This window comes from Cydia strobilella, chromosome 3, assembly GCF_947568885.1.
Source record: "Cydia strobilella chromosome 3, ilCydStro3.1, whole genome shotgun sequence".
Classification (NCBI taxonomy): Eukaryota; Metazoa; Arthropoda; class Insecta; order Lepidoptera; family Tortricidae; genus Cydia; species Cydia strobilella.
Window position 1 is genome coordinate 5,702,991 of NC_086043.1, and position 23,142 is coordinate 5,726,132.

A 23,142-nucleotide genomic window follows, 5' to 3' on the forward strand; every position below is an offset into this window, starting at 1 on the left:
AAGGGTATAAAAACGGGACCCTATTACTAAGACTCCGCTGTCCGTCTGTCTGTCTGTCACCAGACTGTATCTTATGAACCGTGATAGCTAGATAGTTGAAAATTTCACAGATGATGTATTTCTGTTGCCGCTATAACAACAAATACTAAAAACAGAATAAAATAAATATTTAAGTGGGGCTCCCATACAACAAACGTAATTTTTTTGCCGTTTTTTTGCGCTATGGTACGGAACCCTTCGTGCGCGAGCCCGACTCGCACATGGCCGGTTTTTTGTTATCTGGAAATAGATTTGAATTTAACTTTACAGAACGAAATAGAATTGGGTAACAGCTTGAAAGACAAAATGTCTTGCTTACTTACTTAGCGGTTTTGAGTATTAGTATTCAGAATACAGAATAATAAATACTAGTATCAGTATCGGTTGTATTATTTCCTGTTTTAGAAGTCGTACTACACATAACGTAATACAAAACCGATATATCTTGTGACCAACATTTGACTAACTTTATCACCATCATCGTTTGATTAGGTTCATTGTCGTTTTATTACTGGCAACAAAGATGTAACTTAATTGCCGTCATTTGTTTTTATATATTATGTGAGATCTCTTAACATTTTTGTATCCCCTAATGACATATTTATTGGATTTACATCTTGACCAATTTTATTGAATCGAAAACTGTGTTAACACACTTTCTGGAACAACCGGGTAATCAAATTTAAGTGTGCGTAGAGCGCGACGCATCCATAAACACATGTTTAGCTTGTCAGCATAAACAAATGTACGGCCCATCTGATAGTAATAAGCGGTCAGTGTGTCCCTCGGAAAATAAATAATTTAAAATGAATTCCATTTAACTCAAATTATAACCAAATTAAATTGTAATATTTACTGTGGTTTAATAAATAAATAAAACATATTCTGTCTTACATATTTGCATGAAAACGTTTAAGTATTGGTTGATTGATCGATTCAAATCAGGATTTATTTCTGTCACACTGCATGACAAAAGCGAACGAAGGAAATCAGGAACGAAAACTAAAAGTACCGATCTCACCTCCGTCATAGCATAGAGTAACTTATACTAGAGCGGTACTGTCATAGTAAATTTTGTAACCCCAGTAAATTCACTGCCATCTGTCGACACACTTTAAAACTAAAAATGAAGATTTATAAAATACGATAGAATGTATTTAAATATAGATAAATGATTTTTTTTATTTGCATTAATTATTTTTATGATTTTGACCCATGTTCTTTCACTGATATGCGTTAAAATTGTTAAATAACAAACGAAACCGTCAACGCCATCTATACGACTGTAGGCCAAAACTAGTAGCGCCCTCTGAACGAGAATCAAATTTTCTTGATTTTCGACGCACGTTTTTTCCTTAGACTGTATCCATCTATTACGGAGCTATATCTATCTTTGGTCATAGCGATGTTAGGGCCTCGGTTCCCTAGAGCAATCGATTACAAAAACAAACACTACAAAACACCTACACGGCGGCTCTCGATCGCCAAATTTTTTTTTTCCTTGCCAATCTCCCTGTGAAAAGTTGTCTATTTGACTGTCTACCATGATCCAACGGAACCCTGTCATTATGTTAGACACTATTGCGTTTCAATAAGGCTTAGAATTGCTTAAGTACAGCAGGGTATTCTGGTGTTATACCTTTGGCAAACCTGGGATCAATTATGCAGGTCAGTACAGTGGTTAATAATGGAGTGGGACTATTCAGGGAGACGCGTTTCGGCTCTCAACTCACAATGGCAGAATGCAATGCTTTATATGTTCAGTCGATTTGTATTAGCAATGGAATACAAGTTGTACAGTAGTTTATTATTCAATTAACGACCTCCTGTCCTAGCGGAGCCAATAGTGACCCTGCATTCTGCATAAGAATCTGGCGATCCTGGGCTCGAATCACGTTAAAGGCATTTATTTATTGTCATAGTAACACGCTTTGCTTAGTTTGGGGTACCCAAAGTCCACGTTAATTAAATAAAAAAAAGTATCAGACAGAAAATTTATAAATGTGCCATTTTCAACCAAAAGGGGACTTATTGTCGCTTGCCAGTAAGGCGCTATTTCCATATAGCTTCAATTAGAAATCAACCTTATCGACAAGCGACAATGTGGTACCTTTTGGTAGAAAACGTCACAAATAATGTAAATATAATTCATAATAGTATGGAATTATTATACAGATCATGCAAATTTAGTTCTAAGAACTTCACAAAAAGATCGTCAAACATTTTTTTTAATAAAAAATACTAGTCTAGAACATAGATTAGTATATGTTTCTAGAATAAAATCCGAATGTCAAAAAAAAAATCACAACAAAAGAAGTACTTACATACATTGGGATATCCATTTCGAATCACAATTAACCCCGCGTTGTTTTATCATTCGTGTAGTATAATAAGCTTTAGAAATAAGTTTACGTTTTACATAATTCTTAAATTTATTTATTGATAATTCAGTAATATGGTTTGGAAGTTTATTATAAAATCTTACACAATTACCCATGGATGATTTTTTAATTTTATGGAGCCAAGTGAATAGCACTGCGAGCTTAATGTTTATTTCTAGTATTAATACATATTGTGAATGTGATATTATGAATGTGTGTTTTGTATGAATTTTCCTAAAATTGACAATACTTTATGTACATACAGAATATTATCATAAATGTATTGACACTGTCATTATTTCAATTTCCTTAAATGTATCTCTGAGTGAGTCTCTACGGTTGCTTTTATACATATATTGCTCGAATAGCCCTCTTCTCCAGAACAAAAAAATGTATTTATCTCTGAAGCACGACCCCACAGTAAAATACCATATGACATAATGCTATGGAAGTAACTAACTAACAAATGAAGCTGCTCTTTCTAAAGTTTTAATTAAAGAACAGATACCTACAAGTCGATGCGATTATTGAAATCATCAACTTTGTTGTGACGCTTTTTAATTTCGCATAAAATATCTTTATAGTTCTGAATCATAAATACAATTTATTTAATACTATTTCTTCTATTGCTAGCCATAACTGTATGTTACTCTTACCCGTCATAATATCAAACCTTTTACGAGGAACAACATTAATTTTCATATTAATCAGCCTCGTATAACAGTTATAAATAACAACATTCCTGGTCCCACAAACTCAAGTACCCATTACGTTTCTACGATTTCAGTCTATGCCAAGCAAATATAGCCGTTATTACTAAGTAAATAGGAAGTTATGTGCTCGTTTGAAAAGTAACGTAGGCCAGCATAATAAAATAATAATGAGGTAAGGGGCTTGTTTGGAAAACACTCGGGGAACTTCGAGAAGCGACGAAGTTTGCAGAGATCGGTGGTAACACAGTTATAGGGGGCAGAACTTGTCTTTTCTTCTATTATTAGTGTTAATAGTGTTATCACGATGTTGCGGCTACATTACTAATAAGACTTAAGTATACTTCCATAATTAAATGCAGACAGGTCAAAACTGCCTTCACGCATTTACTGACTGGGGACGTGGCCCAGGAACAAAATTGTATGAATGTGTTAAGAGGGGCCTAACCCAAAATTGTAGATTTTTTATATTGAATATTTATGTTTTAATCGAGAGCAAATTCCATGAAAAAATTCACTCGAAAACTAGACTAAGTATATTTGCGAGTCCAGACTCTAAGAAAAACCTTAAAAGATTGAAGTTGGCTCGATAGAACAAAATCACGAACGCAAAACACTTATTTTCATTGTATATCGTTACCCTGCATAGCATAGCAGTATAATTTTAGTATAAAATAGTTCACAAGCTATATAGCCGAGGGATTTGACTAAAACAATTTCAATCAGAAATTATAACTACTTTCAGAGTTATTGTGGTAAAACGTTAAAACTCGCGCAATCGTCAAATCTTCCGTCGCATCTTTCACGCGGCGCGCCATATTTTTTGTTCCTTTCCAATTTCCTAGCCGTTCGTAGCCTCTTAACGATTATAGAGCAGGATTCGAACCTTCAACATTTTGTTCATGCGTCTACTCTCAACTTACAATACTCACTTATAAATTTATAAGGGCCATATCGAACACATACGTTTTCTGGAAACAATTAAATGTTGGAAACAATTAAAACTTGTAGGTACTTTCGTAGACCGTGTAAGTAAATCGTAGAAAGTCTACAGAGTAGAGGGTGTAAGTAGTGTAACAATTAATTATTCATAAATAGCAGCAGTTAGTACGAAGGAAAAATAATAATTTAACGTACCAAGAAGCAGCATTTTAATTTTGATAATCTGTTATTGTAACATTTAAAACTTTCGCGGTTTAAACACATATTAAATCACATTTAGAAACGACCAGTGAAACCTGTGTCGAAACGTCGGTAAATAAAGGTAACAAAATAAATTCGCGATAGACCCGTTTCTAAATGTGATTTAATCTGTTATTGATTATTACTGACTTTACTAGCAGCCTAGCCTAGCGACACATGCAAAAATTACGTAAGACTTGATGCACAATTAATAGGGATGTTGACATGAATCGCGAATATATAAAATGTTATGTTTTTACCATAGCAGGAATATTAGAATGCTGAAAATCATATTTTGTAAGTGTAAATATGCGTAATAAATTAATTAAAAATACTTAAAAGTATTTAAAATCACCAGCATCACGTGACTACAAACGCAAATCGGAGCGCGTGACGTCACGGTGTGAGAAACACGCACAGACAAGTTGTCAAACCTGGTGGTCCTCTGGCACTGACAGCAGTTTATTTATCACATCGTTACGTCATTCAGATCACGTGACAGCTTGGCGCGTTTTTCGTATTTCGAAATTTAAACACTAAACTAATTAGTCGATTTTTTATTAAGTAAAAATTAATGAATAGAAAAAAAATTACAATACCTAATTACGTGTCTATCTATAAAACCGGCCAAGTGCGAGTCGGACTCGCACACCGAGGGTTCCGTACTTTTTAGTATTTGTTGTTATAGCGGCAACAGAAATACATCATCTGTGAAAATTTCAACTATCTAGCTATCACGGTTCATGAGATACAGCCTGGTGACAGACAGACAGACGGACAGACGTACAGACGGACAGCGGAGTCTTAGCAATAGGGTCCCGTTTTTACCCTTTGGGTACGGAACCTTAAAAATGAAAACAGTTCTATAAAATTGTCAACATCCCTATTCTGGAAGGTAGAATTGAAAAGACGAAAGGCAGTGGAAAGCCTAGAATCAGATATCTCAGCCAAGTGAAAAGGAATGCATTGTACGAGCAAATAAAAAGACTGGCCCAGGAAAGAAAGGATTGGCAATTACTCCACCGACAAAGCTCTTAGTTATGATGATGATGATGCACATTCAAGCAAATATCACAATATTGAAATAGTAACGTAAGTTCGAATCGGCGTCCGTGTCACGCATAGCAAAATCATCATTAATCATTGTGATGAAGTATAGATTCTACGGTTAACATAATATATCGTCTAGATTATACATACACGTACCATTTGTCATGGATTTAAATTTCGAAAATAAATTTACATCTATGTACTTCACCAAGTGGTTATAGTTAATGATAAATTTAAAAGTGGAAAAATTACTGCCTTGGGTGAGACTTGAACTCACGGCCTCTGGATTCAAGTCTCAGCCAAGGCAGTAATTTTTCCACTTTTAAATTTATTCTAAGCTTAATACTCGTAGCATCGATCGCAGACGTTTCTGCTTGTTAAAAATTAATTATAGTTAATGATGTATGATTTTCACTAATGTTTAACATTTTTGTCTTATAACGATCACAAAAAAGTAAAACAGAGTTTCAGAAGTTATCTTAAAACATTTACTATTTAAAGTATACATAATACATAAATATAATATGCATAGGCAAGGTTTGACATTTAGTATGTGACTGAAAAATGCCCTTGTATTTTTTTTTAGATTTCACTGACATTGTCGAAAAGGCTCTATATGTTGGTTTTGGCTTCACGAACGCCTTCTGAATGTCCGGAACACCATTGTTCCGTGTACGAGAAACTAATTTAGACTTTATTTAGTTTAAGTTAAGATATAAAGTAAAATACTTAAATAAAATGTTTAATTAATTTTGTATTAAGTAGAAACGTTTGCAAACGATACCACAAAGCTTAGAAAGAGGCTAGGAAATATTTTTCCACTTTTCAGTAATTTCTTAACCCTGTTTCAGAATCAGAATCAGAATCAGAATCATCGCATTTATTCGTGATAAACTATGACATACAAAAGTATAAAAGAACAAAGAAATATAAACATAAAAATAAATAGTTTACCACGAAATGGTCCCGCCTCAGCATAATGCTAACCCAAAAGTCAGCGCTGATCTTCCGGCGAAACCATTTTGAGGGCCACGAACGAACGCAGCTGTACGACACGGCCCTATTTTAAAACACAGAACGCGACTTTGCGGCGGCGAATGGGCGGCGATCAGCGCCATCTAATCTGCCGGTGAGATGTCATGATGACATAGAGGGCCATGTCGTACATGTGCTGATTAATGTATTATTTATATAAAAAAATAATATATAACAATAGTATTTGGTACAAGCAAAAGAAAATCAACGTGATTACATAACAAAAACTAAAAATACAATCTTACAATATAAAATAGTGGATGTGTTTACTTTGCCAAAGTGAAAGTTCGTAACATACGACTGACAATGAAAGTCTCCAAGTTTGTTACAATTGTTACACGAGGAAGATGAATTACACATATAGATATAAATATAACACACAATAGTGAAGTAAGAATTGCAAGGCAGCGACAGAGATAGAAATGCCAACAAAACAAAATTATACAGTCTCATTGAGTTAACATAAGGAGTTAATGTTTAAACATATGTTTTCACTGACAGTGTACCGTATGGAAAAATAATAAAATATCACTAGAATAAATACTAGGTACCTTATCGATTGTCGCATTGCTAGTGAGCAATGTGCATTAATGTGACTAGTCGATCAGATAATCTGTCGACGACGTTGATGTTGCAATTCCATATAAACATACACGTGAGTTCAACCGAATAAATCTAGTAGTCATAAAAACTTTTATAAAAAAAAAGATAAACCGACTTCAAAAAGGATGAAATAAAATATTATCCTTTTTAGGGTTCCGTGTTTAAGTATATGCGTTACCAACTGATATGTTTGAAGTCGGTGCCAAGCCAAATTTTAAACCAGGGATTTTGGTGCAATTCGATAAAGATGCGGCTATATAAGTATGTACGTTGGATTACCTAATGCAGCGTACTACGTAGGCGAACAACACGCGAATGCGAAGCGGCGCGGCACGGTGCCTTAATTAATCCTTTGATACCTATATAGAAGTGTCCTACGTGGGCGATCTCGTTGCGAACGCGAACGCATTGGGCCGGCCGCGCCGTGCCGCGTCGCTTCGCTTCGCGTTCGCGAGTGTTCGCCTATGTAAGACGCAGCGTTACACGACGACAATAAACGAACTTCCTGTACACCTCAGAACAGAACACACGGTTGAACCTTGTTGGCGCAGTTCGTACCATGCTTGTCGGCACGTTAGTGTAAATCTAATACGTTTTGTCGTCGTATTTTTTTAAAGAGCATTTCTTACTAATTCTTAAACAGTCATAGCACGCAAGTGTGGGATTGGGACTGAGTTATTTTCTGTCGCTTATCCAGAGGACTACATTTCAAAATATAAAACAATTCAAGGAACCTTCATGCAAAATTTCAGCTAAAGCGGTTCAGTTGTTTAGCCATGAAAAGGTAGCAAAGAGGCAGACATAATTGCTTTCACGTTTATAACATTTGTACAGTTGTAATGGGATTTATAGACATAAAGCTGATTATTTTTGACTGGTATTGTTACTACTTGGAGTACTTGGCTTGGCACCGACTTCAAACATATCAGTTGGTAACGCATATACTTAAACACGGAACCCTAAAAAGGATAATATTTATTTATTTATCGTATGGCTTCGTTATATGTCACTGGATACAGAAATAAACTTAAAATTAAAATTTCGCCCTACTCAGGTAAGCAGCCGCTTTTTCAGCCAGGATATTGAAGTCACTCACATGGCCCGTGTATTTTGTGAGGGGACATTCCAGCACTATGTGTTCGATGGTCTGGTCTGGGTATCCACAGTCGCAGGCATGCGAGGCGCTCCAGCCCCATTTGTGCCAGTGGTGTGCACAGTTACCAATTCCGGTTCTAAAGCGGTTAAGGGCGGACCATACGCGGCGGGGCTCTTTGAAGCCGGTAGGAGGTGTTCGAGGTGAGAGATGGATGAGAGGGTTTATTTGGTCCCCATGGTGCTCCCATTCCGCTTGCCACGCCTCCGCCAAACTCCAAGTGGTTTGTTGATTGGGCATCTGTAGGGCAGGAGGGTTTCTGGACTTTAACCTTTTTATGCTCATCTCGTTGAGGTCTCGGTGGATGGGAAGGTTAGAGCAACTGTGCATTTTGATGGCTTCTTGGTGAAGGCTTTTGTTCCTACGGAGGTGTGCAGGAGCTATGTTGCCCAGAATAGGGAGCCAGTGGGCTGGGGTAGGCTTTAAGCATCCGGTAATTAGTCGGAGTGTCTGGTTTAGTTGCGTGTCGACAGCTGAAGTATGTGCACTGTTCATCCAGACTGGGGCGCAGTACTCAGCCGTTGAGTAAACCAGAGCCAGAGCCGTAGTTCGAAGGCAGGATGCAGTGGCTCCCCAAGTGGTTCCCGTGAGTTTTTGGATTATGTTATTCCTGGTCTTGAGTTTGCTTGCAGCTTTCTGTAGGTGAACTTTGTATGTTAGGCTTCTGTCTAGCGTAACTCCCAAGTATTTTGGGTTCGGGTTGTGGTTCAAGATTGCACCTTTGAACCTGATACTAAGAGTTTCGCCAGCTAGCCTGTTGTTCAGGTGGAAACAACACACCTCCGTTTTAGTTGGGTTAGGGCACAGGCGCCATCGGCTGAAGTAGTCATCCAGTGCAGCCAGGTCCTTCTCGAGGATTGGTTTTGACGCGTCTATGTTTCGGTGTTGTGTGATAAGAGCTAGATCGTCGGCGTATCCAAACTTCCGGGAGGAGGTATCAGGCAGGTCATGCATATAGAGATTGAAGAGTAGGGGCGCTAGAACGGAGCCCTGTGGAAGGCCGTTATTTAAAACTCTAACACTGCTACTTTCTTTTCCAAGGAAGACTTGGACTGGCCTATTAGTTAAAGTGTTTTCGATAAGCCGATATATCTTCATACAAGGAATAATTTTCAGCAACTTGTAGAGCAATCCCTGGCGCCAGACTGTGTCGTACGCTGCCGTTAGGTCGGTGAAGGCCGCTGACGATTTGAGAGAAAAAGGATAATATTTTATTTCATCCTTTTTGAAGTCGGTTTATCTTTTTTTTTTATAAAAGTTTTTATTTTTCCATTTTTAGTTTTAAGACATTATTAAGAGCGTGACGCATGAATGAAAAACATAATCATGTTTATCTGTAAATTCGTAAACTTTATTAAATAATCAGAATTTTCCTCGAGTCCGTCTGGGAAATCATTCCTGTCAGTAAATCCATTCTCCGCCCCGCCACTGACCCAATCCCTCAAACCTCCCGATCACTCAACCTCACAGCACATCAACCCCTGATCACTGAACCCCTCAACCCTAAACCACCAACCCTTCAACCGCCATTCCCCGACCCCTAACCCCAGACCCCTTAACTCCTAACCCTAACCCCCAATCCCACTCCCAACCCCTCAGTCTCCGACCCATCAACTCACCTCCCCTCAACCCCCAACCTCAAACCCCCCAAACACTAATGCCCTCTACCTTCACCTCTCAGTCTCTTTGGTTGTTTCCAACACTACCTACATCAAAAATCATAATACACATACGAGGGCAGTTATCAGTAGCCTTACCACGAGTTGGACATTGATATATTCGCTATCGTGTGCGTAACTTACTGTTTATGCATCTCGCTCGTACTGGCGTATTAGTGTACAAAGTAAGTTACGAAGAATATTTAGTGCCAAACTCGTGGTTAGGCTACAGTTGCACTACATCAAATTGGTGGTTTTGGTGAGGAAATGCTTGAGTTACTTTAGAAAACACCGAAATTACCATACACGTGCCTTTAAAAATTAAGGAGTTCCCTCAATTCCTCACGGATTCCATCATCAGATCAAAACCAAAAATATTACGAAAACACCTTGGAGAGGTAACTTCTTTCAAACAGAAAAAGAATAACTCAAATCGGATCATGGGTGCCGGAGTAATCGCTGAAATCATTATCATCAAAACAATCATCATCATCAGCTCCACTTCATAAAATTGGTGGTTTTCGAGAAAAAATGATCAAGTTGCTTAAGAAAACGACCAAATCACCATACATGTGCCTTTAAAAATTGAGGAGTTCCCTCAATTCCTCATGGATCCCATCATCAGAACAGCACCAGATTAATGTGGAACCACCTTGGAGGTAGTTCCTGTCAAACAAAAAAAGAATTGTTCAAGTCGGACAACGGGTCTCGGAGTAATCGCTGAACATCCTACATTAAAAAAATCATCATCACTACCTTCAAAACAATCATCATCATCAAGTCCACTTCATCAAATTGGTCGTTTTCGAGAGAAAATGCTCAAGTTGCTTATGAAAACACCCAAATCACCATACATGTGCCTTTAAAAATTGAGGAGTTCCCTCAATTCCTCAGGGATCCCATCATCAGATCAGAACCAGATTAATATGGGACCAACTTGGAAGTAGCTCCTTTCGAACAAAAAAATAATGACTCAAATCGGACCACGGGTCTCGGAATAATCGGTGAACATACATAAAAAAAAAAAAAAAAAAAAAAAAAAAAAAAAAAAAAAAAAAAAAAAAATAGCCACAACCGAATACAGAACCTCCTCCTTCTATGAAATTGAAGTCGGTTAATAAAAGCAGATGGATAAATGAATGAAGTTTTGTAAATAAGGCGCAAAATGAAATGAATGAAAATATAGACACAAAAAGTCACGGCATTTTGGCGGATTATAATTTTACAGCTCCAATCTTTCACCGCAATAATTTGAAAACGGTTAAAAAAAAAGTCGTTTCGTGAGATATACTAACATTAAACAAGTTTTACGGTTAAACTCACTTTGAAAACACACGGTTGAAAATTTTTGCAATCTTTACCAGTATCTTAAAAAAACTGGGAATCCTAATTTTATCTACACTCAATTGTTACTTATTAATTTGCCCACTGGCCAGGCACATTAAGTCCGATAGCCTAAATGTTTAGTGCTTCGATTCTAGATTCCAAATAAGTGCTGGACGCTAGAAACTTGCATTAATGTGAGTCGTATATCAGATACAGTTTGACGCGCACGAAGACATATCGCTGCGATAAAGCCCGGTCACTTGACGGCCGAGCTTGGCACGCCTCCATGTTTAATAGCCAGTTGCAGTAAACATTGTGATAATTTCCTTGTAGTTTGTTAGAATTTACATGTATGAAAAGTTTAACAGTTCTTTATGGGATGACAGGCTGCTGCCTCCACATTTAAATGTGCGTCCAGATCAAGCAAATCCACTGCGTATGCGCATGTATTTTTTTCTATAGGTTGTGCTATTTATGCAAGTCTTGCATGAGTTGGAATAATAAGGCGCGCAATCCGAAGCCATGCCTGTCCAATTGCGACGCATCTGTTACATCTGGACACACCTTAGTTTGTGTGCACAAGTTTGTGTGTACGGAAAAGTAAAAACGAAATGCACGATAGCTAAACGACATCATTTAGATATCATACTGGTGTCAGTGTACGTTCAAATTAGCCTGGTATACTCGGCATTTAATAATTACATAACATTAAATATTTTTTCACGCCACTGCTCGGAAACATAGCAATAGATAGTCTAAATCTTGACGAGAAAGTAGGGTTTAATTGTAACACCTAAACTACGTTAAATGCAGTTTGTTTATACTTGGCCGAAAGTGCGATAGATTGACTCGTATCGTCGAGGTGTCCCCTAACCGGTCAGCCTTCAAACTAACTCGTCCATCTATTAGTTACTTTCTAGCCTCTTCAACCTATCACCAGCTCTGTCAGTTCTTGTCAGTTGTTTAATTAAGTGGTATCGGTAAGCTAAAATGTTACAAATCATATTTTACACATTGAAAATGCAACACGTTTATCCCGTGGAGTTGACGCGTATCTACATACATTATTATATGATGGCAATATCACCCGATCACAACACCAGGCACCAGCTCACATTCGGCCTTCATTTAAATTTAACGCCAATAATATTTGCATACGATCTTTCTACCGTGTTTGTTCCTGAAAAAACGCTTTATATTTCATGCAAATACTGATTAGCGAGTTTTGAAACAACTTCGCTGTATTAATCATAAGAAGAAAAATTTAGAATGGACATTTTTATTCAAATTCAAGAGTATCTGCAGACGGTCGAATTCAAAGTAGCTGAATAGATGTTTGTTTCGTTTCAGCAATTCAAAAGTATACAATATTTTTTCCTTTCGCGTTTGATAATTGAACGATTTGTGTCGATTGTTGATAAGGACGATTGATATCATGGCAACCAATCTAAAATTCAGCGGCAGTTAATATTCCTAATACGGGTATAAAAACCTTTCGTCTGTGTTTGGTTAGGATTCTAACCACATTTTTCAGTCACCCTGTATTTCATACGATTGAGGTTTGACACTTTGAACCCAAGATTTTAGTAATACACACACGTACGCCTGTTAAATGGCTACCACGGACCGGGATACGCAGCCTGGTCAGACCCCTGACAAGGACCGATGATTGATTGAACGATGATCTATTGAAAATTGCAGGATACTTAGGGGCAGTACAGTATTTTAAAGATATATCATCAGGGAGGCCTTATATGATTATTAAATTTGATTAACAATAAAAATTACTACATATTTCTAATAGAAGCAAATATGCTATTATAGTGCCATATTCGGCAACTTAATCAGCAATGTGATACCTTTCAGGCTTTCACCTAAAAATGGCGCAGCGACTTTTAAGCGCAAATTGATTACATTAAGTAACAATGTTTTAACAATGATATGAACCTGTTTCTAGATGCAGCTTTTTAGAGCAAGTGAAAGAAAAAGTAGGGGTCGTGTCGTATTAAAAAAGTCAAAGTGCTGGCGCAAGATAGGGAAGGCTGGAATATACTCCACCGACAGGAGAATAATTTGAGTTAATGATGATGAGGAACCTGTACCGCTGAGTAACTACAGAATAAACTTTGACATTATTGTTCTTAACCTAATCCTCTGGCCTAGTGGATAGTGACCTTGCCTGTGAAGCCGATGGTCCTGGGTTCGAATCCCGGTAAGGGCATTTATTTGTGTGATGAGCACAGATATTTGTTCCTGAGTCATGGGTGTTTTCTATGTATATATATATCGTTGTCTGAGTACCCATAACACAAGCCTCCTTGGGCTTACCGTGGGACTTAGTCAATCTGTGTAAGAATGTCCTATAATATTTATTTATTTATTATTATTTTCTTATTTAGTAATTCCAACAATTAGAATAATCCCAACATACTCGTACCTGATGATATTGTAAATTGAATCTACCTAACGCAGCAATCTTATCGTGCTCTTTTTACACAGAGCGTTAGGAAGTGAAGACGAGAAGCGATTTGTCTTAATTCGCTAGGAGTCGGGTTGGCTCTGGGATTATTTACATACCTACTTTGAAGTTCATGAAAGTTACTAATCGAATTAGGTTTCCACTTTGCATGGTTTTTCGAACAGAAAAAAAATAACTTGAAAGTCTACTACTAAATAATGGCGATCGGTAAGAAGTTATTGTAGTTACGTATTACGGATTGTTTTGTATTATATTAAGCAAATGATATTTAAATACTAATAAGTATGTACAGATATAGTGCATAATTATTGTCCATAGTATTTTCAAGGAAACGTACGAACGCGTCTTGTTATTTCAGTCAGTCTCGGTACAAAAAGTACTGAGGTTGACTGAAATAGCATGACAAATACGAAACGTTTCCGAGAAAATACGATGGAAAACAATTATGCAGTACATCTGTACTTGGTTTCGTCCCAAAACTAAGCTATATTCCATACCGCGCCTGAGTTAAGAGGATACGGGAGCTGAGATTTAAATATTTCAGCTGAATATATCCGTCTCGCTAGCGGAAGCGGCTCCTAAAACTAGTACGATAAGGACAACGCCAGGTTAGGCGAAAAATCCTGCGTAAAAATCTCAAAAAACGAGGTTTCGTACTCGACTGTTTCCTCCTCCAAAACTTCTATTTCTATTTCTATTTATTTATTTCAAAATATATAAGCATTACAGTCAACAGAAACCAAGTCGCTTATATACTAGGACAATTCATAATATATACATTTAGATAGAAATAATCACAAAAATAATACAACTGTCTTAACAACTAAAATAAAAATTAAAGTAAAATGTCACAATATACATTACATTAAAATTCGTTTTAAAATTAAATTAAACCCTGCAAAAACTACACACAAATATTATTCAAATAAATTAAAAGTTTTTGACCAAATCCACCAACACTGTCCGCAAACACGTCTATATGTGGGGCGTCGATGGACATGGCACTGAGCATAGCCAGGGCCCTCGCGGTAGGCGCGTTTCCGGCGCGGCGTGTGCGCACTGCGCTCGTCGCGAAGAGCCTCTGCGGGCGTCTAGCCGGCAACGCACTCAGCCCCACGGGACAAGGGCGCGCAGTCGGCACAAATATACCCAACCTCTCCAGCACACATGAGTTATTTACTGTACCATTGAGAATTCCATAATAATGGATCAACAGTAGCAGTTTGCGTCTCAGGTTAAGAGTGCTGAGTCCCACCATACCCAGCACGAAAAGAGAGGGATACATATAAGGGTAGTACCCGTAAATTCGCTTGTACATGTATCGCGCGAATCGTCTTTGCACCCTCTCGATCATCAGCCTATACTTCTCCTTACTGGGGTCCCAAGTAATGGCTCCAAACTCCAGCTTGCTCCGGACATAAGCATTTTAGAGCATCATGGCCACTGGTATTTTTAAATTGCGCTGATACCCTCATTATGAACCCTAAGGTTTTGGTTGCCGTTTTGCACATGCTGGCTACATGCTCTCGAAAGTCTAGCTCCACATCCAAAGCAAGCCCCAGATCCCTCACCTGGTGCACTCTTTCAACTGAGGCATTCCCGAGATGATACGCAGAATGAATTGGAGAGCGAGCCCTAGTAAAAGTGATTATTTCGCACTTAGAGATGTTGAATGGCAATTTATTAGTTTCGCTCCATTCATTAACAGCGTTGATATCGCTCTGCAGTCTAGCACAGTCTTCGCTACAGCTCACCTGCAAGAACAGCTTGAGATCGTCCGCAAATAATAGGCACCTAGCGGCGCTGACGACCTTCGGCAAATCATTTATCATCAACAGGAACAAAGTCGGTCCCAATGTGCTCCCCTGACTCACCCCGGAACGAGTATAGTACGGCTGGGACTTATACCCGGCTATGGTTACGTATTGACAACGACGATTCAAGTACACAACTTAACCAAATGTAATGAAATTTTAAGATACAAATGGTAATGAAATTATCTGTTTCGGACTGTTTTGATTTTTAGGCTAATTGATGTCAGTTTTGAATACCATGCTTCTCTGCGGCCTAGTAAATTAGGCCCTTTTTTGCGAATATTTGAAGTGCTCTAGCGCCTTAAAAAACAAAAATATCAGAAAAAGCAGAACAGTTCTACACAGATATTAATAATAATAATCTGTGTTGAAAAAATCATTGCTCTAGCTTTTAAAACCACGGAGGAAACAGTCTAGTACGTTTGTATGGAGAAATGACCACTCCTGTTGCCTCTTAAGCGATCTTAGCGAATAATAACTGAAAATTATTAGACAGAAAATGTAATAATTGATATTAGATTTCAGAACAAATGAGCCAGGATTTTTATTTATTATTATAAACTGATCGGCGATTGGCCCTAGATTAATTGATTAATAATTTTAAATTAAATCTAAGCCCAAAACGTCGTTGAATAAGGCCACTGTATGCCGTAAATATAAATTTACTACAAATAGTATATGTAGATCTCTACTGCGTTTGTTAGACGGCTATTACGGGCGTGCCATAGGGACATGATCAGAAGACTAACCTCGCGAATTCGATTGACATTTAGCCGCAGATCCGAACAAGTCACACTCGCATACCCGCGGAAAGACGCGCGAACTGATAAAGTTGTTCAAGTATCAAAATGTCCGAAAGAAAACGAAGGGCCAAAGCGAAAGGGACTTTATGCGGAAGAAGGCATGAACAGACAAAAATTTCAGTTTAATTGACTATTTATAGTCAATTAATTTAAATTTTGGGGGATTTTTATTCAACTGACTCAATTTGTTATTTATTATGTGTGTAACTAGAGCTGTGTCATTTATTTACCTACGAATAAGTTTGACTGACTTTCATTCGCCAAATGCCACGCTCGGTGCCCCGTAATGCATGATTGTGGACTTGATATTGTTTACTGAAGAAATTCGGGATGATTACATGGCCATCATATGCAAAACTTGCATTTCAGGTCGCAGTGATTGTCAAAGCTCTGTACTTAAATACTTGGCAAGCAACAGTGTGGAAGTGGAACGTCATATTCCCAAAATTATGAAGCTATGTAGCTTGCAAAGTCGCTGCAGTAGGTATCTGCTGTAGTATATCATATAAGACATTCATCATATTGCACTTAAAATCCTACCATAACCACGCCTCTACAATTCATAAGCTGTTCATTTTAAAGTCTTAATATTTTATTAAATGATGAAGCCGTTATCACAACTGGATATCACATCTGATACGTAGCAATTGAACCCGATATTACCCATTAAAATTACACCATTAGCTTGCGGATCCAATTAATATCGGTCCTAATACGCCGGTCAGTCGACAAGTGACCTATTTTAAACTATAGCCAGATTCGGGCAATTACACATACCAACATACGGTAAACTGCTCCGTTTATATATTCTAAATCGGAATTGTGGCAAAAAGAGCAAGATTTTTATCACTTTTCCATAATGCATAGTCATTATAATGGACCAAGACGCAAATAGCATGTTCTGAAAGCATTTTCAAGCAGACAGAGAGATATCAGTTTTCTTAATTCATTTTGCTTTAGATATCTCATATCAATGTTAATTAATTACATTTACGACATTCCATATAGACACTAGAGGCTTGAGCCCATTCAGCGCTAATCACGACATGTGTCGTTTTGCCTCTAAAAAGCATTTTCGCTACATACCGGAAAACTCATGCTATCGGCTACAACGTAGCGCTACGACCGTAGCTCAGAGGTGAATGTGTTAATTTCGACTTTTTTGTTATGCATGCGCAATGTTTAAATTGTGATCTTTGACACGACAACTTTCAGTCTTAAATAAATAATAACGAATAAAATAAATTATATTTAATATTTATGGAAAAAAAACACAATTTTCATCCAATCGAATTGTAATTTGTTGAAATGTAATTTTAGTTTTTCGGAATAAATAATCGTCAATAATCACGCAACATTAAAAATACCTACGTAGTTATTACTTCGTTGTCACAGCGTACATTGCGCTAAAGCTACAAGAAATTTTGTATGAGATTTGGTTAGGACACGTGTTACTCTGTTAACTACTTACTCAGCTTATCGCTTAGGCAATGCAAGCTACCAAACACGTGCATTCAGTCGCTGTATTATAATAATCGATAGCGACAGCTGACGCCCACAACAAACAAGCACCGCACTCCAGAGGGCCTCAACCCTACATCTACCGCATAATCTTAATTACGTACCCGGTTTTTTCACCGTTCTCGGGTAGATATAGTTTGCGGGACGGGACGGCACGACCGCGCGCGATGGCAACGCGAGGCTGACTAAATCAGAATCTGTGCCTCTCCAGGTCAGGTCAGGTGTTCGGGTGTGTTCACCAAGGAATAATAAATTGTATGAATATTTAAAGCGGGGCTTGTGATTTTGGAGGAACGGTCAGTTTCATTGGCTGTGATTGGTTTAGAAGGTCAATGTTTTGAGATGTGCTGGCGAATACTACCCGGAAAGCGAAACTGACAACCAGGATCACAAATCCTTACATCATACTTGAATGGTTACAACCATAGGTCGGACACATCATCGCAAAACCATGAAAAATAATTTATATCTCAAAATAGGACAAGATTTATTAAACTAGTATTATGTACAATATTTTTGAATAAAATTTCCAGATTATAATCAAAACTGCAGTTCAAAATTGTTCAATTTTTTTTATCCTGTTCCATACCATATTTATTTTTGCGATGTCCGAACTCTAGTTACAACCCTACATCTACCGCATATAATGTAAACTTAGTTATGTGGCAAAAACGACAGTTAGTCGGATACAAGGCGAAAAAATCAAAACAATATACCTACGGGTAACAAAAATACACGATAAGTGTAAAATATACGTGCGATAAAAATATACGTGTTAGTTATATTTTGTGTGTAGTTTACTTCTAGTTTTTCTATGAATAAAACTGATTTCGTGGAGTTTATTTATTTATTTCATTGCATGTTTGAGAAAAGCACTATGCATACCTTGGCGTGAAAAGGGGTTTGCTTGCCTCATAACTATCGTCATCTATTTTATTCACGGTCTCTGTAGTAATGTACTATTACAAATAGGTACTATAATTTCCTTATAAGAAACATGCCTCTCTGTTGGTTAAAATATGTTTGTCTTATTTTTAATTACACTGCAAATGTCTAAATAAGCGACAGGTAGACAAACTAATTTATTGAAAAATGGCATAAGTCTAATAATGCCATTAATATAGTTAGGATGAAACATAAACATTTTTTTTTTCAATAAGTACCTATAGGTCAGTTAAATCACATCAAACTTAGTAAGCGGAATCATAGCGGAATGTTGCTACTTTAATAAACCCAAGAAAATGTTTAAGACGAAAATTTTACATAACAAATTTAAGAAAAAAGGCACTAGTTTAAGTAGTATAATAAAATTGTTTGTTAAGACTTTTATACCTACTTATTAAATTAATTGAACAAAGTTAAGTTGTTTTCTAAACGGTTACTCATTCATTATTTATTTACAATCAAAACAAAATTAGTTTCTATTTAACTCTTCAATAAACAAACAACCATACCCAAAAGCCACTCAATGTAAACAAGGCCTTACCCAGCATCCCTCTCACACAGATACAGCCTTCACACACACGCCAGCAAGCCCGCATCCTTTCTTGATTTGTTACATTTGCTAGTGTGTGACAAGTGCCTGTGTACGTGTACTGACGTCGGCGTTTATTTGTATTAGTTCCCTGAAAATGGCTGCCGCTCCTGAAGCGCATGCGCGAAGCCTTCAAAGCGTAGCACTCGCTGTAGTCCGAATGTTATTAAATTTGCGTCTTTATTACTATAGTGTTAAGGTTGTGGATAGGTTGTGATACATGTGTTTGTGGTTCAAGATGCGGCGCGCTTTTGAAGTTGGCGCTTGAGGAAGGTAAAGGACTCTCGGCGCCGCGGATCAGGGCTGTTAATCCTGATGCTTTCCGGAGAGTGTATGCTTGAGGCAAACCAGAATAAGTGTGATCTCCGATTATGCGCAGTTTTAACGGATTCTGTGGTTGCATGTTTGACCGAGTCAAAAGTTCGCCTGTGTTGATAGCAGCGAGAATACGAGGTACCTACGAGTAGAACGGCCGCTATTGATAACGCCAGTAAAGGCTACAACGCAAGAATGCACTTTCAAAAGAAAGCTGGGAAGTTTAGTTCAAAAGAGATTTAACGTAGTATTTATCCTAGTTAAAGGAAATAAATATTATTCGTTACGACTTTACTATGTAACGCTTCAAAATAAATTATATTATTTTTCCCCAATATGCTCGGAAATGTTCACATTATTGTAGCAAAAATAGTACGGGGAGTTCTTCTTTATGGTCAAGTCCAAATAAAAAAAATCAACCAATATTGTCCTGTTTTAGCGGACGGGAAGTTATACTATATTGTTTTTTACTTTTTTTAAATATGTATCCACTAAGAAAAAAGCAAACAGCCAATTATAATATAATTATAATAACTATATATCACTCGGTCAGCTATCATTTCAATCTATAGGATAGAGTGAAATAGTAAGATAAACGACCTTAAATGTTTCGTTCTTACAAGACCGTGTGTATGATCGTGCAAATACTGCTTAATAAAATCAAAGACTATATAACTTTATATTTTTTAAAGATCTCATGCGTGCACATACAGCTTATAGTTGGAAAAAACAAATCTTGTCAGTAGAAAAAGGCGCGAAATTCAAATTTTCTATGGGACGATAACCCTTCGCCTACATTTTTAAATTTGCCGCCTTTTTCTACTGACAAGATTTGCTTGACCAACTATTATATTGAACAAATATATTGAATGAACGAATATTAAATGATACTGAATGGCATAAGGAGTTGTGCCTTTAAGTTAAAGAACTTATAAAAATTAATTAAAGAGGGAAATTGTTTTTGACGTTTTTGATGTGAAGGTTCGATTTAAGTGATGCTTGATGCTTTAATAATGATTATTTTAACTTATTTCCTCGCATGTTTGAAGAAAAGCATTATATATGCCTCGGCAGGAATAGCAATTCGTGGATTCGTCTTGAAATTCGTCGTGAAATCGAAACTCATCCACGAATTGCCCTTTCCCGGCCTCTGCAATAATGTATTATGTACACGACGCGCATAGTATTTTGTAACTTAGAGTCATTTTAACATGTAATAATTTTGTACACGACGCGCATAGTATTTTGTAACTTAGAGTCATTTTAACATGTAATAATTTTAAGTCACGTCACGTATAGAAATAAATTGTATTTAGTATGTTTTCATAACAGGACAAAGTATGAGTAGCATACTTTGAACCTCTTAAAGGAATCCAATAAGAGAATTCCAATTAGGTAAAGTTAGGATTGCAATATAATTTAATTAAGATAGGCTTATAACAAATAAAGAATTTTCCTCATTGTGTTTCATTACGTAGATCTGTATAAGAAAATAGCAGCCGAGCAAGTAACACCTCTCCAAAAGAAGAAAAGAAGACCTCTCCGACCTCGACCCTCCTGCATCTGATTGAAGAAGAGTTCCAGTTGTTTTACTCCATCCTTGCCGCCTATGCCGCACCCTATACAGTCCACACCCCTACGATAGATAACAAGATTAGGGCCTAACACTCACATATTATTTATCCGCAACTCATATTGTTCAAGAATTTGAATGCACTTGATGGGTTGATGAACTTGATGATGATGACGCATTATGCTTCGCGGCAAACCAGTAAAGTTTCGGCTACAAGCAGGACGTTATTAGTTCTACGAGCTACGACGTAGCGCCCGTAGCACAGTGAAGTGATTGAGTACAATATTTGCCGGTTCACGGCCCAATTCAAACAATGCATATAAGATGTCACAGCAATACAATACCGATCTGTCAGTTTCAAAAATGTCACTTCAAAATAGGGTTTATTTCAGGTCCAGCCCAAATAAATACAGAAAAAAACTTGTAGGCAAAGCGCCAGGCTGAGTAGGTATATCTACGTTACGAATCTGATAAGCGCCACTTGCACCATCCCACTCACCCGGAGTTAACCGGTTAAACCTGGAGTTACCGTGGTTACCAGTTCAACTTGACACTGGGTTAACGGTTTAACGGGTTAACCCCGGGTTAGTGAGATGGTGCAAGTAGCCCTAACTGGATTAATTTCAATCTCAAAACGTCAAAAACAAAACGCTATCCGGAATATCCGTTGGAAAGCTTGCCTAAAAATGCAAAAACATTTATACACTCATCTGAGCGTTATAGGTACGGGTTAAGGTTACATTTTGCGTAATTTATTACGTAGGTACAGAGCTTTTGCACACGACATGGGTTGTCATTGAGATCTGGCCGGTGAGGATAAAATTGGGGAAAACAAAGAGCTTTAATTCAATTCGAGTGCCTTAAGACGAGTGCATTGAGTTATTAAGAGCAAAGAGGATATAATAAGATAGAGCAGTACTGTCATAGTAAATTTTGTAACCACTGTAAATTCACTGCCATCTATCGTGCATTAATTATTTTTATATGATTTTGACCCATGTTCTTTCACTGATATGCGTTAAAATTATAAATAACAAACCAAACCGTCAACGCCCTCTATACGAGAGTAGGCCAAAACTAGTGGCGCCATCTTATCGAGAATCAAATTTTCGTGATTTTCGAGGCATCACGTTTTTTCCTTAGACTGTATCCATCTATTACGGAGTTATATCTATCTTTGTTAAGAGTAACAGAGAGTGCATGAGGGCTCCTTACTTCATGAGTTAAAAAAATATTTGTTTAAATTTGAACTTTAATAGCTGTCAATAGAGTTGAATATCACTGACTGACTGTCATATATGGCTGCATATGCGGTAAAGGGTTGAGGTGCAGTGGATCAGCCAGCAGAGTTTTGGAAAAATCGTAGCGCTTTTCCAGATCATTAATTAGGCTGCGTATAAACGAGGGATGTGAGGAGGATGTGTAGCGAGGGAATGTGTTTGTTAAGAGTCAATAGAATCACTTAATTTACCTATCCTCACTCAGTACAGCTCTAGTGGGTAATATTCTATTGACTTAACAAACACATTCCTCGCTACGCATACTGGCACAGCTCTGGTGGAAAGGCAGCCTAATATGTGTCTTTCCATCAGAGATGGGTCCTTATCCACATGAAGCATAAGGACCCTTCTCTGATTCCTCTCAAGATTGCATTCTCTAGAATTTCTAGTAACTTCATCGATTCGAAACCTATGACATACGAACAGACAGAAAGACGGACATGACGAAAGTATAAAGGTGACAGTCCATTTCCAACCGCAGCTGCGTTACTGCTCCGACACTACTGCAGCGGCCTGAACGCGTCGGTGTTATTGTCAATCTCCATAGTAAAATGAATGACGATATCGACTGCACGTAATATGGTGATTTTAACGTTTTCCCGACCGCAGCTGCACTACTGCTCCGACACGTCGGTGTTATTGTCAATTTCCATACTAAAATTAATGACAAGCCCGACTGCACGTAG

At 37.5% G+C, this 23,142-nt stretch overlaps 1 protein-coding gene across 2 annotated transcripts in view; it reads right to left on the bottom strand.

Annotated features, from left to right (window-relative positions):
* Positions 1-18,109, bottom strand: part of LOC134755634 (cell adhesion molecule Dscam2-like) — a 208,694-nt gene extending 190,585 nt beyond the window's left edge. For both annotated transcript variants that reach the window (XR_010129073.1, XM_063692142.1), the window contains exon 1: positions 17,859-18,109. The gene's annotated coding sequence lies outside the window, so the exon portion shown is untranslated. The remainder of the gene's footprint in view (positions 1-17,858) is intronic.
* Between the last annotated feature and the right edge of the window lie 5,033 nt (positions 18,110-23,142).